Source organism: Danio rerio, chromosome 1, assembly GCF_052040795.2.
Source record: "Danio rerio strain M-AB ecotype USA chromosome 1, GRCz13ab, whole genome shotgun sequence".
In the NCBI taxonomy this organism is placed as follows: domain Eukaryota; kingdom Metazoa; phylum Chordata; class Actinopteri; order Cypriniformes; family Danionidae; genus Danio; species Danio rerio.
Window position 1 is genome coordinate 5568291 of NC_141021.1, and position 14275 is coordinate 5582565.

A 14275-nucleotide genomic window follows, 5' to 3' on the forward strand; every position below is an offset into this window, starting at 1 on the left:
AGTCATTGAGGGATTAATTGAGTGGGTGAATGGTTGAGTCATGGAGGGATTGAGTGAGTTGGTGAGTGAGTGAGTGAGTGAGTGAGGAATTGATTAAGCCATTGAGGGATTAAGTGAGTGTGTGAGTGATGAATTGAATGAGCGAGTGAGGGAATTATTGAGTCATGGAGGGATTAAGTGAGTTGGTGGGTGAGGAACAAGTGGGTGAGTGAGAGATTAAGTCTTTGGGGGATTGAGTGAGTGGGTGAGAGGCATTGAATGAGCGAGTGAGAGATAACATGAGTGAGGGACTGATAAAGTCATTTAGGGATTGAGTGAATGGGTGAATGAGGAATTAAATGAGTGAGTGAGGAATTGTGTGATTGAGGAACTGATCAAGTCATGTACAGATTGATTGAGTGGGTGAATGAGGAATTGAATGAATGAGTGAGTGAGGAAATGATTGAGTCATGGAGGGATTAAGTGAGTTGGTGAGTGAGGAATTGAACAAGTGGGTGAGTGAGAGATTGATTAAGTCATTGAGGGATTGAGTGAGTGGGTGAATGATTGATTCACGGAGGTATTGAGTGAGTTGGTGAGTGAGTAATTTAACGAGTGAGTGAGTGAGGAATGGATTAAGCCATTGAGGGATTAAGTGAGTGCGGGAGTGAGGAATTGAATTAGCGAGTGAGGGATTACATGAGTGAGGGACTGATCAAGTCATTTAGGGATTGAGTGAATGGGTGAATGAGGAATTGAATAAGTGAGTGAGGGATTGCGCGAGTGAGGGACTGATCAAGTCATGTACGGATTGATTGAGTGGGTGAATGAGGAATTGAATGAGTGAGTGAGGGATTGGGTGAGTTGGTGAGTGAGGAATTGAACAAGTAAGTGAGTGAGAGATTAAGTCATTGGATATTAATTGAGTGGGTGAATGGTTGAGTCATGGAGGGATTGAGTGAGTTGGTGAGTGAGTGAGTGAGGAATTGATTAAGCCATTGAGGGATTAAGTGAGTGTGTGAGTGATGAATTGAATGAGCGAGTGAGGGAATTATTGAGTCATGGAGGGATTAAGTGAGTTGGTGGGTGAGGAACAAGTGGGTGAGTGAGAGATTAAGTCTTTGGGGGATTGAGTGAGTGGGTGAGAGGCATTGAATGAGCGAGTGAGAGATAACATGAGTGAGGGACTGATAAAGTCATTTAGGGATTGAGTGAATGGGTGAATGAGGAATTAAATGAGTGAGTGAGGAATTGTGTGATTGAGGAACTGATCAAGTCATGTACAGATTGATTGAGTGGGTGAATGAGGAATTGAATGAATGAGTGAGGGAGGGAATGATTGAGTCATGGAGGGATTAAGTGAGTTGGTGAGTGAGGAATTGAACAAGTGGGTGAGTGAGAGATTGATTAAGTCATTGAGGGATTGAGTGAGTGGGTAAATGATTGATTCACGGAGGTATTGAGTGAGTTGGTGAGTGAGTAATTTAACGAGTGAGTGAGTGAGGAATGGATTAAGCCATTGAGGGATTAAGTGAGTGCGGGAGTGAGGAATTGAATTAGCGAGTGAGGGATTACATGAGTGAGGGACTGATCAAGTCATTTAGGGATTGAGTGAATGGGTGAATGAGGAATTGAATGAGTGAGTGAGGGATTGCGCGAGTGAGGGACTGATCAAGTCATGTACGGATTGATTGAGTGGGTGAATGATGAATTGAATGAGCGAGTGAGGGATTGGGTGAGTTGGTGAGTGAGGAATTGAACAAGTGGGTGAGTGAGAGATTAAGTCATTGAGGGATTAATTGAGTGGGTGAATGGTTGAGTCATGGAGGGATTGAGTGAGTTGGTGAGTGAGTGAATGAGGAATTGATACAGCCATTGAAGGATTAAGTGAGTGTGTGAGTGAGGAATTGAATTAGCGAGTGAGGGATTACATGAGTGAGGGACTGATCAAGTCATTTAGGGATTGAGTGAATGGGTGATTGAGGAATTGAATGAGTGAGTGAGGGATTGTGTGATCAAGTCATGTTGGGATTGAGTGAGTGGGTGAATGAGGAATTTTACAAGTGAGTGAGTGAGGAATTGATTAAGCCATTGAGGGATTAAGTGAGCGCATGAGTGAAAAATTGAATCAGCGAGTGAGGGATTACATGAGAGAGGGACTGATTAAGTCTTGTTCGGATTGAGTGACTGGGTGAATTAGGAATTGAATGAGTAAGTGAGAAAATGATTGAGTCATTGAGGGATTGAGTGAGTGAGGAATTGAATGAGTGAGGATGATTGCGTGAGTGAGGGACTGATCAAGTCATGTAGGGATTGAGTGAGTGGGTAAATGATGAATTGAATGTGTGTGTGAAGGGGGAGCGTTGTGCTGCGCGAACTGAAGAGCAGGGAGTGGTTATGGAGATGGTTGCACGTTGGGTTTGGTGCGCATGGGGACTGTACCAAAAAGCTGAGGGCTGAGGGGGGAGGGTGGGTGGAATTCCGGAAGTTTTCCGGGAGACAGAACAATACAGGAGATGGGTCTAAAATACGGGAGACTCCCGGGAAAAAACAGGAGTGTTGGCAGGTTTGTGAGCAAGTGAGTGAGGAATTCAGAAAGGGGCAGAATCAGCGAGTGTTGTATTGTGCAGATCAGTGAGGAATTGAGTGAGTGAGGAATTGCATGCTTGAGGGAGTGAGTGTGAGTTGGTGAAGGATTGAGTGACGGATTTAGTGAGTGAGAGATTGATGAGTGAGTGAATTGGTGAGGGATTGAGCAAGTGTGGGATTTAGTGAGTGATTCAGTGAGGGGTTAAGTGAAAGAGTGTTGGTGAGTTAGTGAATGAGTGAGTGAGTCGATGAGTCTGTGAGGGATCGAGTGAGTGACAAGGATTAGGTGACTGAGGGATTGTGTGAGTAAGTCTGTCAGTCTGTACGAGATTGAGGGAGGAGGTGAAAACAGTAGACAGCAAGCAGAGGAAATTTGTTCACTAATTGCCTTTAGGCATACATTGCATACTGTCAGGATGCTGGTAAAGCTGGTGAAACATTTAGCGGTAGAGAAAAGAGTGCGAGAGGGAAGAAAAAAAACATGAAACAAATAAATGCATCAATCTCGTAGACACATGACATGGCATGCATCATGGCACAGCATATGATCCGCCTGTTGGCGATCACCTGACAAGATGGCATGCTCACCTTCATTCTGGCCTTCAATACAACAGCCATACATTTGTGCCTCCAGCTATATTAGATGTCAAATAACCAATATGATTGCGCATGTGGGAGAACGCTTTCTTTTCTTTTTCATCTAATAAACCCTTTATCAGAGTGTCCCAGACAGGAACAAGCATTTTGTGTCCAGTCAACCTAAATAAAAAGATCCAATATTCTATTCCCAACCGAGTTATTACTGTAATCCCTTGATCTCTCTGTTTTATTTTCAGTCTGAATAGCCGTGATGGTATTACATTTGTGGTTTAACAATGACCATGTAGCTTATTTGAATGCTGAATGGTTTTAGTTGTTGCAGGTCTTTTAGTTACGAATCACATATTGCATGTTGTGTGTTCACATTTTTGCTGATGTTCAGTTTACAGTACTTAGTCCAATTGAGATCAAGCAATGACATTAGGGTTAGGTTTAGTTTCTAAAGTTGTTTACAAAAAAAAATGTAATGTTAAATATTTAGGTCTGAAATAATTTATACACCTAGAAAATTCTGACTTAAAATTACTTTTAATTCAAGCAGCAATTTGTATGCGTGTATTGTATACAAATACACTCACTGGCTACTTTGTTAGGTACACCTGTCCAAATGCTCGTTAATGCAAATTTCTAATCAGCAAATCACATATATATATATATATATATATATATATATATATATATATATATATATATATATATATATATATATATATATATATATATATATATTAGTATGCACAATGCACACATATTGTTTGAATACAAACATTTATTTATTAATCGTTAGACAGCACTCATTTAATCACAATTAATCACTTATGGACATTCTATATAGAAAATGTATCAACCATAGAACCTTTCTATTGCACAAAAGCTTCTTAATGATATAAAAGTTACACTGTTAAAGTGTTCTTCACACTAACAACAAAAAAGCTATCCTAAGACCCATTTTCTGGAAGGTTCCTTAAGGAACAGACATTGGTTCTCCTGTGACATCACTGTGAACAAACAATTTTGGAACTGTTAAAATTAATATTAAGATTATTGGTTCTACTCAATATAATTGAGTTCATTTTACTGAAAAAAAAAAACACTAGCATCATCTTAAAATGGTATTATGTATTAAGAAATCAATTACATTCAACCCAATAATTGAGTAAAACACAAAAAGCCATTTCTGCCAGTATACTGCACTCTGTTTCACTCTTCGGCGAGGCATATAACATGGTGTCTTTCAATGAAAATACGAACGCCCACACGGTGTGCTGGAGAATTTGGCTCTTTCACACTGTACTTGTTATTTTTTTCTCAGCTATTGCGTCAAACCCGTGAGATTTCTCTTTTCTGGTGTCCATCATGCTGTCTGTTGTGACAGCCCAGCCGTTTCACATGCTTCACACGCACACGATGTTATTTAACACAGCTTTCCCAGGTAGGCAACAGTTTAGCAACGTCAGCGCAACCTGCTTTTAGCTGTTTTTTGAGTTCATTCTTTTGAAGAATTAGTCAAATCGGGTTAAAATAACCAGCCGAGAGACTGTCACTCTGATTAGCGAAAAAAGCTGGAACGTTGGCCCGTGCATGAGTCACGTGCATAATTAGTTCCCATTACGGGCCGGTGGTGAGCCTTCAGAGGCAGCGAGTGAGGATAAAATGTCAGCTCTTACTCACTTTGGGGTCACGCTTCAAATGCAGACAACGCTCCCCTCCCGCACAGCAGCATTAGAGGAGACAGGTGCCAGGAAAGATCAGGGGGACGTGGTCCAGTGACCAGTCTGTACCTGGAGATCAGTATGACTCAATGTCTGGGTCGGGGCGAAACGAGCCGCTTGGTTGCGTACGAGCTTGGGGATTAAGTGCAAAAAAATAACGCCGGCAGACTCTGGGGAGAATGTGCGGGGCTTTTAAAAGCAGCCGGGGATGTAAAGCAATTGTATTTTTGTCGAATTAAATACTTTGGCTAAGTATTATTAAAGCTGAACACCGGCGCTCGCTCATTCTTTCATTTCAAAAGACTTAAATCTAGCCTCCTTTTTGTTCATTTATCTGAGCTTACACGCCAATCAAACCCTCCGGCTGAACTTTTGGAACTTTTTATTACTTATTAATTATAGATGCTACTGAAGATGTTTAAAGAGTGCGAGCGGGTTTAATGTGTTTGAATTTCCGCTGCTGTAAAATCAGCTGAAAATGGAGTAAAATAATTTTAATCCAGTCTCTTTATCTCAACTGAAGTTATAGTGTGAGGAATTGCACATTTTTAAAATTATATCAAATATATAGGCAAATATATAGGTGCAGTTGGTAGCAGGATCACCTCATAGCAAGAAGGTCGCTGGTTTGAGCCCCGGCTGTGTCAGTTGGCATTTCTGTGTGGAGTTTGCATGTTGGCGTGGGGTTTCCTCCGGGAGCTCCGGTTTCCCCCAGAAGTCCAAACCAACACAATATCACGGCAATTCGTAACTTTTTCATTTAGTGGCTAATTCGTATGAATTTGTACGATCTAATTCGTACAATTTAGTACGATTTGCTTATCCCCCAATGACGGTTGGGGTTAGGGGTGGGGTCAGGTGCCTCGCCTCCTTTTTAAAATCGTACCATTTCGTACGACTGAACTCGTATGAATTCGTACGAATTAGCCACTAAACTGGCAAAACGTAAAATACTTACGTTTTCTCGTGAGATCAGGCTGATCCAAACACATGCGCTACAGGTGAATTGGGTAGGCTAAATTGTCCGTTGTGTATATGTGTGAATGAGAATGTATAGGTGTTTCCCAGTGATGGGTTGCAGCTGGAAGGGCATCTGCTGCGTAAAGCATATGCTGGAAAAGTTGAGGGTTCATTGCGCTGTGCTGACAACAGATTAATAAAGTGACTATGCTGAAATAAAATGAATGAATGAATAATTGTAGTGTGAAAATTTGCATTTTTTTAAATATATCAATTATATAGGCAGATCATAATACATAAATAAATCAATCCATATCTAGGTTACTTTAACCCTAAAATGTGTTTTATGTATTGATTTTAGATAAACTGTTTGTTCATTCACTCATTTATTATTGATTGACTAATGTTTTACATGAAGATAACTATATTCATTTGTGTCACACTGATGGGAGAAAAGGCACTATAAATAAACGTAGTTACTGACGGCCAGTTTTGGGAAAGCTACTTAAAATGTAGTGAGCTAAGCTAATAAGCTACTCTACTTACATTGTAGCTTAACTACACTGAAATCTACTCTCTGGGAAATGTAGCAAGCTAAGCTAAAGGCTACATTGCAAAAGTAGCTCAGCTACATCTAAGCTATTTTTTATTGCAATAAAAATATATATTGCAATAAAAAAGATACATCTAAGCTATTTTTTATTGCAATAAAAATATATATTGCAATAAAAAAGATACATCTAAGCTATTTTTGCAATTTGAATTTTTAAATTAAAGCTTAAATTAAATTATTAAATTAAATTATATCTATATACACACACACACTCACACACACACACCTCTTCATTAATGAATTACACTACATAATGTAGTACAATTAGTTACTAAATCTGTAACTAATAAGTAATTACCTTAGTATACTTTAGCCTTTACTACAGTAATCTACATATATACCTTCTCTCCCTCAGTCATCTTTCCATCAAGCAAATTTCTCATGTCAGCCTAATTGGTTGGCGTTGACACAGACCAAAGTGAGAGGTGGCAGTAATGCACCAAAAAAGTTTGTTGTCGACAACGGTAAAACAAGAAGAGGAAATACTCATTCTTGCCCTCACATGGATTTACTTTCAGCGGCTAGACACTGGCCTTACAGCTATGTGAATGGTGCTGGCATCACTTATTGATCCACGATCTGTAACTGTAGCTTGAGTGGAAGATAATGCGCTACTTGACTACTAAAATTGCTTTGTAAATGTAGTTAAATGTTGTTGATTGATTCATCCATCCATCCAGCCATCCATCCATCTTTAACCTTGCAAGTCCTACGCCACCCAACCAGCTCCGAGCTGGTATCGGACTGGCGACCTTCGGCATGGGAGTAGGTTGCTCTAACAAGGAGGCTAAAGATCTTGGCCTCTAGCGTCTGTCGCTAGAGCACTTTCACAGGTCAGAGGAGTGAGGTTTAATTGCACAGCACTTACTAGCTGGCCTCCGTTACACTTACCCCCCCCTAAACCTCACTCTCATCCGGGTCATGGCACCAATGTAAACCCGCCGGTTCTACGCCACCCAACCCGCTCCGAGCTGGTATCGAACCAGCAACCTTCCGCATGGGAGTAGGTTGCTCTAACAAGGAGGCTAAAGACCACGCCCTCTAGCGTCTGTCACTAGAGCACTTTCACAGGTCAGAGGAGTGAGGTTTACCTGCACAACACTTACTAGCTGGCCTCCGTCACACATCCATCCATTCATACTTCAATTTAATTTAACTCATTGGCTTAACATACATCTCTTGGCATCTCTTTATGCAAAACTATTCAAAGAAGTTTGCATGTCTTGATTTAATTCCAGTAACTTAAATTAAAATGCAAACCTGACACATTTTTTTTTCCAGGCTTTTAACCATTCAACGCATAGCTAAGTGCATTAAGATCCTCCTTTTGAAATCGAAGACATATTTATATATCTATAATGATAAACATCTGTGCTCATCAAGCCGCTTGCTGTCATGCTGAGCGTAAAAAGCTTTTCGTCCCTTGAGTATTTTACACAGCACTGTTTGTAATTGCAAACATAACGGGAGATATGCAAAAAAACTAAACCCAACAGCACATCCACATCAGTTGCACCAACATTTCCAGGTCTAAGTGGCCCCCACTAGATCACCCATGAGACCCCCTTCTGTGCTTTCTCTCCCACATCCTTCTTTTTTCGCGTTCCTCCCACCTGAAAATGTCAGCGAGGTAATCTGCGCGTCCTCATTCAGCTTGCCGTTAACTGGAATCAAGTGTGACTGCTGGAGGATGAGGCCAGTGTTGTGGAAAACTCCCAGCAGCCCCTGCTCTCCGCTCTGCCAACAGGTAACTCACTAATGGGGCAAGTTTTACCAGTCCGCTGGGCTGTGAAGGGCCACGTTCTCCTTGGGGCTAAGCCTCCCGACACACACAAACAGAGGCAGTCGGCACAGAGGCCTGTCAGAATTGATGAGCAGGACAAACAACCAAACAGGACACATTCGCTTGCCCTCCACATGGACAAACAAGAGCGCTGGCTGTGTGCACAAGCACGCTTGCATTAGCAAAGCTATATGTGGAAGCAGCGCTTGCTCTGCTGAAGTGGCCAACATACAGTTTTTTTGACCATACTGTGTGCTTCCACTAAATAACCAGTGTTGGGTGTAACGCTTTATAAGTAGCGTGCGTTATGTAATAATATTACTTTTCTGAAGAAACGAGTAATATAACTCATTATTTTTTTAAAATAGGTAATATTATTGGATTTACTTAAAAAAAATGTAATACAAGCTACTTTTTCCCTTGCTTAATTGTCTTTAAAGAAACGTATTGCGGAATAAAAATGACCTTAGGTTGAATGACACCCTCAATGAGAGAGTGTGCTGTAATGCTGTTCACATCAGACACGAAACGTGCAAATAAATTGTGCTATTCGCGTGTAAATAGCCTCGTGAACATTTGAGTTTACTCGCTTCATTTGCGCGCCAAACCCAGCTTCATTCGTGCATCAAATCCGCTTCATTCGTGCATCATATCAGCTTCATCCACGCGTCAAATTCACTTCAGAACATACGTGGATTTGCGCGATGGGCAGGGCTTCTGTCTGCCCGGTGACTCGAGCTACGTTGCTAAATGGCTAACATGGATTTTGTTATGAAAATAACAGTGTTTATGTGCTTTATGAAGGCTAAAAAACAACGTTGATACATTTAGGGCCCTGTCTAAGTCCACTAGATCCTTTCAGAGGTGCATCCAGCTCTGTGAGCTCATAAACTCCTCCAGAAACTTAACCTGGATGATGGAGGCTTTCAGCGGTGATTCTGACTGAGCTGAGCCCAGTTTAATGAACTGTTGTCAGTGTCGGCTGGAGGATTTCCCCCAGGACACCAACATCAGGTGTCATGCCCCTACAAGAGCAAGCTCCTGATTGGTTAACGTGGTGTGAATGTCTGCTTAAGTTGAGATTTTTTAACTCGAGCGATTTGCGCATTAAGAGCGCAAAACGCTCAATTCCATCGCACCATTCATGCGTATTGTGCCATTTGCACTGCGCCATTCGTGCAATTCGCATCATTCACGCCATGCCATTTATGCATATTGCACCGCAGGATATCTATTTGTGCGTTTGCATTGACTTAACATGTAAACCACCCGCGATTGAATCGCCTTCTGCATTTTGTGTGAACACAGCGAGAGGGAGACAGTCGACTCACAATCCTTATCATCATCATCAGGTCTCTTTTTCACAGCAGATGAGTCAGAGTACTGTTCTAGTAACTGAATAACTCAGGATATGGGTTTGTTTCGAGGAAGTATCTGGTATGTTAGTATTGAAGACCCAAATCCTTTCACGACACTTTGTTCAAACCTGTTTATTTTTTCCCCAATTTCTGTTTAACGGAGAGATTTTTTTCAACACATTTCTAAACATAATAGTTTTAATTACTCATCTCTAACAACTGATTTATTTTATCTTTGCCATGATGACAGTAAATAATATTTGGCTCGACATTTTCAAGACACTTCTATACAGCTTAAAGTGACATTTAAAGGTTTAACTTAATCAGGTTAAATTTTCTCAACTAACATCAATCGAGTTAAACTTTGTATAACGTAAAAAAAGAAACCTCATTAACTATAGAAATTAAGCAAAAGCAACATAAAAGTACAATGTTTGTTGTCTTGACATTGTCATTATTTTTTCAATACAGTGTATAGTTAATTGTTTTGGTCTCACTTTATATTGGATGTCTTTAATAATGTGTGCATGAACACATAACTAATAAAGTTATGGTAATAACCTTAACTCTCCTGAATTTGATTGTAATGAAATAATGTGCCCCTTTTATAAAGCTGCTTTGAAACTGTAATTATTATGAAAAGTGCCATAAAAGCGCAATAAATCTGAATTGAATTGAATGTCAGAAATAATGACTTGTATGGAACAATGGAGTCATCAGGTTCATGCATATTTAACAATATGTTAAGATTTAAGAGTGGGTTTAGACGTGGGGTAGAGTCAACAGTGTAATTATAGATGCAACAGCAAAAATAATTACGAATGTAATTGCAAGAAGGTATTTTTAAATCAGAGTACCATTTAAAATGGTACTGTATGCACATAGTCAGTATATTGTAGAAACTGATGAAATGTTAGTACACTAGATTAAAAGATTGATGTTTTTCTTTTTTTGAAGTGAATCTGTTCTGTATGTGTTCAGAATATCCATTAGCAATGCCTACATTATATAACCCAAGAGTCAACTTTAAGTAAAGATTAACTTTAAGAAAGTTAATTCTATTCCTTTGACACGAGTTTTGAACCCAGTGTTGAAGGTAATGAGCTAAATAAATACATCATTACTTTAACTCAAATTTATTAGGTTCACAATACTCTTATAGATTAGTTTTTTAACTCAAATGGTTTGTTGCACTCGTTTTCCTCAAATGGTTTGAGTTGACTTAATTTATTGGGTATTACAGTACTCAGTTGGTTTGATTTCTCCATTTATTGGGTTTTACTGTGTTCAAATCACTTCATTTACTCAAAGATTAAGTTCACAGTACTCATTAGGATTAGTTTTTAAACTTAAATGGTTTGTTGCAATCAGTTTACTCAAATGGTTTGAGTTACATTAACTTTTTGAGTTTTACAGTGTAGGTGCACTGAAACAAGAACACCCTAGCAACAACATAGCAATACTACATAGCAACACCATAGCAACACTCAAGCATTCAGAACACCTTAACCACAACTTAACTACATTCAGAAGAGTTAAGGTACCATGACTTCAGGAGTTTTTAATAACTTTATGCACACAGTATATAAAGATATCCAATATAAAGTGAGACCAAAAAAATTAACTATACACAAAAAAAAATATTTTATAAAATGTATGAATTATTTTATACAGTAAAATAATTGCATATAGAACTATGCATAGTCAAGTGTATGCACCCCTATATATTCAAAATCTTTTACGCAGTCACTCATGTAGCCGGTTTCTGAGGTCGTCTGGCAAAGACTTTTTAGCCATTCCCAGAACTCGTCTTAAGACTAAAGGTGTGTGCCTTCTGTATGGTGGCCCCAGGGCTCTGGAACTCTCTCTCTCTCTATAGCACTGTGAAATCAATCAGTTGAACTTTTAAAAGCATTTAATGACATATCAGGGTTGCACGGTGGTGCAGTAGGTAGCACGTTTGCATCACAGCAAGAAGGACACTGGTTTGAGCCTCGGCTGGGTCAGTTGGCGTTTCTGTGTGGAGTTTGCATGTTCTCCCCGTGTCCGCGTGGGTTTCTTCCGGGTGCTCTGGATTCTCCCACAGCCACATTAAAGGTGAATTGGGTAGGCTAAATTTTCTGTCATGTATGTGTGTGAGTGTGTATGGATGTTTCCCAGTGATGGGTTGCAGCCAGAAGGGCATCCATATCAGAGACTAACCTCAAGGAAAATGAATGATTGCAAGGCTAAGCATATGGGTATTATTATTGCCTTTCAAGGCTATAATCGATGTAGAAAAGCATATCTGTATATTCCTCTCATCATATTCCCATCCGGACATGGTTCAATCAGGATTGATTTTCACTGGCATCCTTGCACTTCAACTTGAAAACAACCTCAAGGAGATACAGGTATACAAGCTTTAACAATGCCTTGAAGATTACTGACTGGCAAGACTACCAGGATTTCAAAGAGTTGAAAATGAATCCCTCGCAAAATCATTTTTGGCTTTTTTCCTGGTCACCTTTACCGTGGCAAACTTCAATTACAACTCTGGTTCATGCCATCTGCATTTCTCAGCTCTTACATCACTTCTCCACAGTAGGACACATCAGAAATGGAGATGAGAAGATCTACAGGGAGCCACAGAACAATATGCAATAACCTGCCGTATCTCTGTTTGCCTTTTAACACCGTCATTTTAGGAGAACGCAACACCAGCTGAAATTGCAAAGGATTTGGTCTCAAATTCTGATACAGTTCAATTCAATTAAATTCGTCTTCATTTTTAAAGCACTTTTACAATGTAGATTGTGTCAAAAGAAGCTTAAAATAGAAGTTCTAGTAAATTGAAACTGTCAGTGCAGCTTACAGTTGAATTTTAATGTAGTTCAGTGTAATATAATTGTCACTGCTGAAAGTCTAAACACTGAAGAGCAAATCCATTGATGGTGCAGCTCCATAAGTCCCAAACCAAACAAACAAAAAAAAATATTAAAAACAAACTTCAATAATTGTTGAAAGTGAAGGAAAAAAAAAAACCTTGAGAGAAACCAGGCTCAGTTGGGCTTGACCATTTCTCCTCTGTCCAAACTTCTTGTGCAGTGCTGCAGTCTAGGTGCCGGATGCTGGAGCACTGGGTTTTCTCAAATTCTTAATCCTGGTTATTAAAATTTTGCATCCCACTGTGTTTTTAATATTTAGATAATAAGGCCCACTTGTCAGTCACTCCGACAGAAAAGCTGTGCATTGTTGTGTATGGTAGACTGTTAGTGTGCTTTTGTCAGGAAATGTCAAAAATGTAATTTAAATTAGGCTAAGCAATGCAACTAGACATGCATACAATTGCTAAAATATGTAATGCAACACCAGCTCAAGTAATTCTTGAAAAAAAAAATCTCTGGTTTTATATATATATATATATATATATATATATATATATATATATATATATATATATATATATATATATATATATATGTGTGTGTGTGTGTGTGTGTGTGTGTATGTATGTGTGTGTGTATATATATATATATATATATATATATATATATATATATATATATATATATATATATATATATATATATATATATATATATATTTTTTTTTTTTTTTTTTTTTTTTTTTTTTTGATAGTCTACAGAACAAACCATGGTCATACAATAACCTGCCTAGTTAACCTAAATAACCTAGTTAAGCATGTAAATATCATTTTAAGCTGTATAGAAGTGTCTTGAAAAATATCTAGTCAAATGTTATTTACTGTCATCATGGCAAAGATAAAATAAATCCGTTATTAGAGATGAGTTATTAAAACTATTCTGTTTAGAAATGTGTTGAAAAAGAATTTTTTCTCCGTTAAACAGAAATTAGGGAAAGAAGAAATTAGGGCTAATAATTCTGACCCTAAATTTAGATTTTTGGCTTACAACCAGGGACGGATTTAACCAATAAGCGAGGTAAGTTGTCGCTTAGGCCCCTAAGAAATCTGAGGGCCCAAGACGTTTTTATAAATGATATATTGTATCATTTTCTAACATATTTTGTAAAATGAAGGTCTGAGACAAGTTGTCCAAACTCTTTTCTGGAGAGTTCATCTCCAACCCTAATTAAACAAACCTGAACCAGCTTCTAGAAGCAGCTACTTACTAGATAACTAGAATTATTAGAAACTTCCTGTCAGGTGTGTTGAAGTCTCGATTTGTGCTGTGATATTCGCATTGGTTGGGTTAGAATTTGGCATCAATATTGTGGAAGCATGGATCCATGCTGCCTTGTATTAACAGTTCAGGATGGTGGTGGTGGTATAATTGTGTGGTGAATATTGTTTTGTGCCCATTAGTACCAACTAGGCATTATGTCAACACAACAGTCTACCCGAGTATTGTTGCTGATCATGTGCATCCCTTTATGATAACTGTGTACCCATCTTCTGATGGCTACCTCTAACAAGATAACGTGCCATGTCATAAAGCGTGAATCATCTCAGACTGATTTCTTGAACATGACAATGAGTTCACTGTACTCAAATGGCCTCTACAGTCACCAGAACTCAATCCAATAGAGCACCTTTGAGATGTGGTGGAGCTGGATGTGGTGGAATTAAAAAAAATAATAAGAATAATAAAAAAAAAAAAAAATATATATATATATATATATATATATATATATATATATATATATTTTTTTTTTTTTT

General features: G+C 38.7%; 1 long non-coding RNA gene across 6 annotated transcripts in view; it reads left to right on the forward strand.

The window, feature by feature from the left end:
* Nucleotides 1-14275, forward strand: part of LOC147846654 (uncharacterized) — a 124718-nt gene that overhangs the window by 27057 nt on the left and 83386 nt on the right. The window contains exon 1 of one of the 6 annotated variants that reach the window (XR_015476118.1): nt 11518-11691. The exons of the other annotated variants lie outside the window; for them this stretch is intronic. This is a non-coding gene — a long non-coding RNA (uncharacterized LOC147846654). Of the gene's footprint in view, nt 1-11517; nt 11692-14275 lie in introns of those variants that run through there. 6 annotated transcript variants of the gene reach the window in all.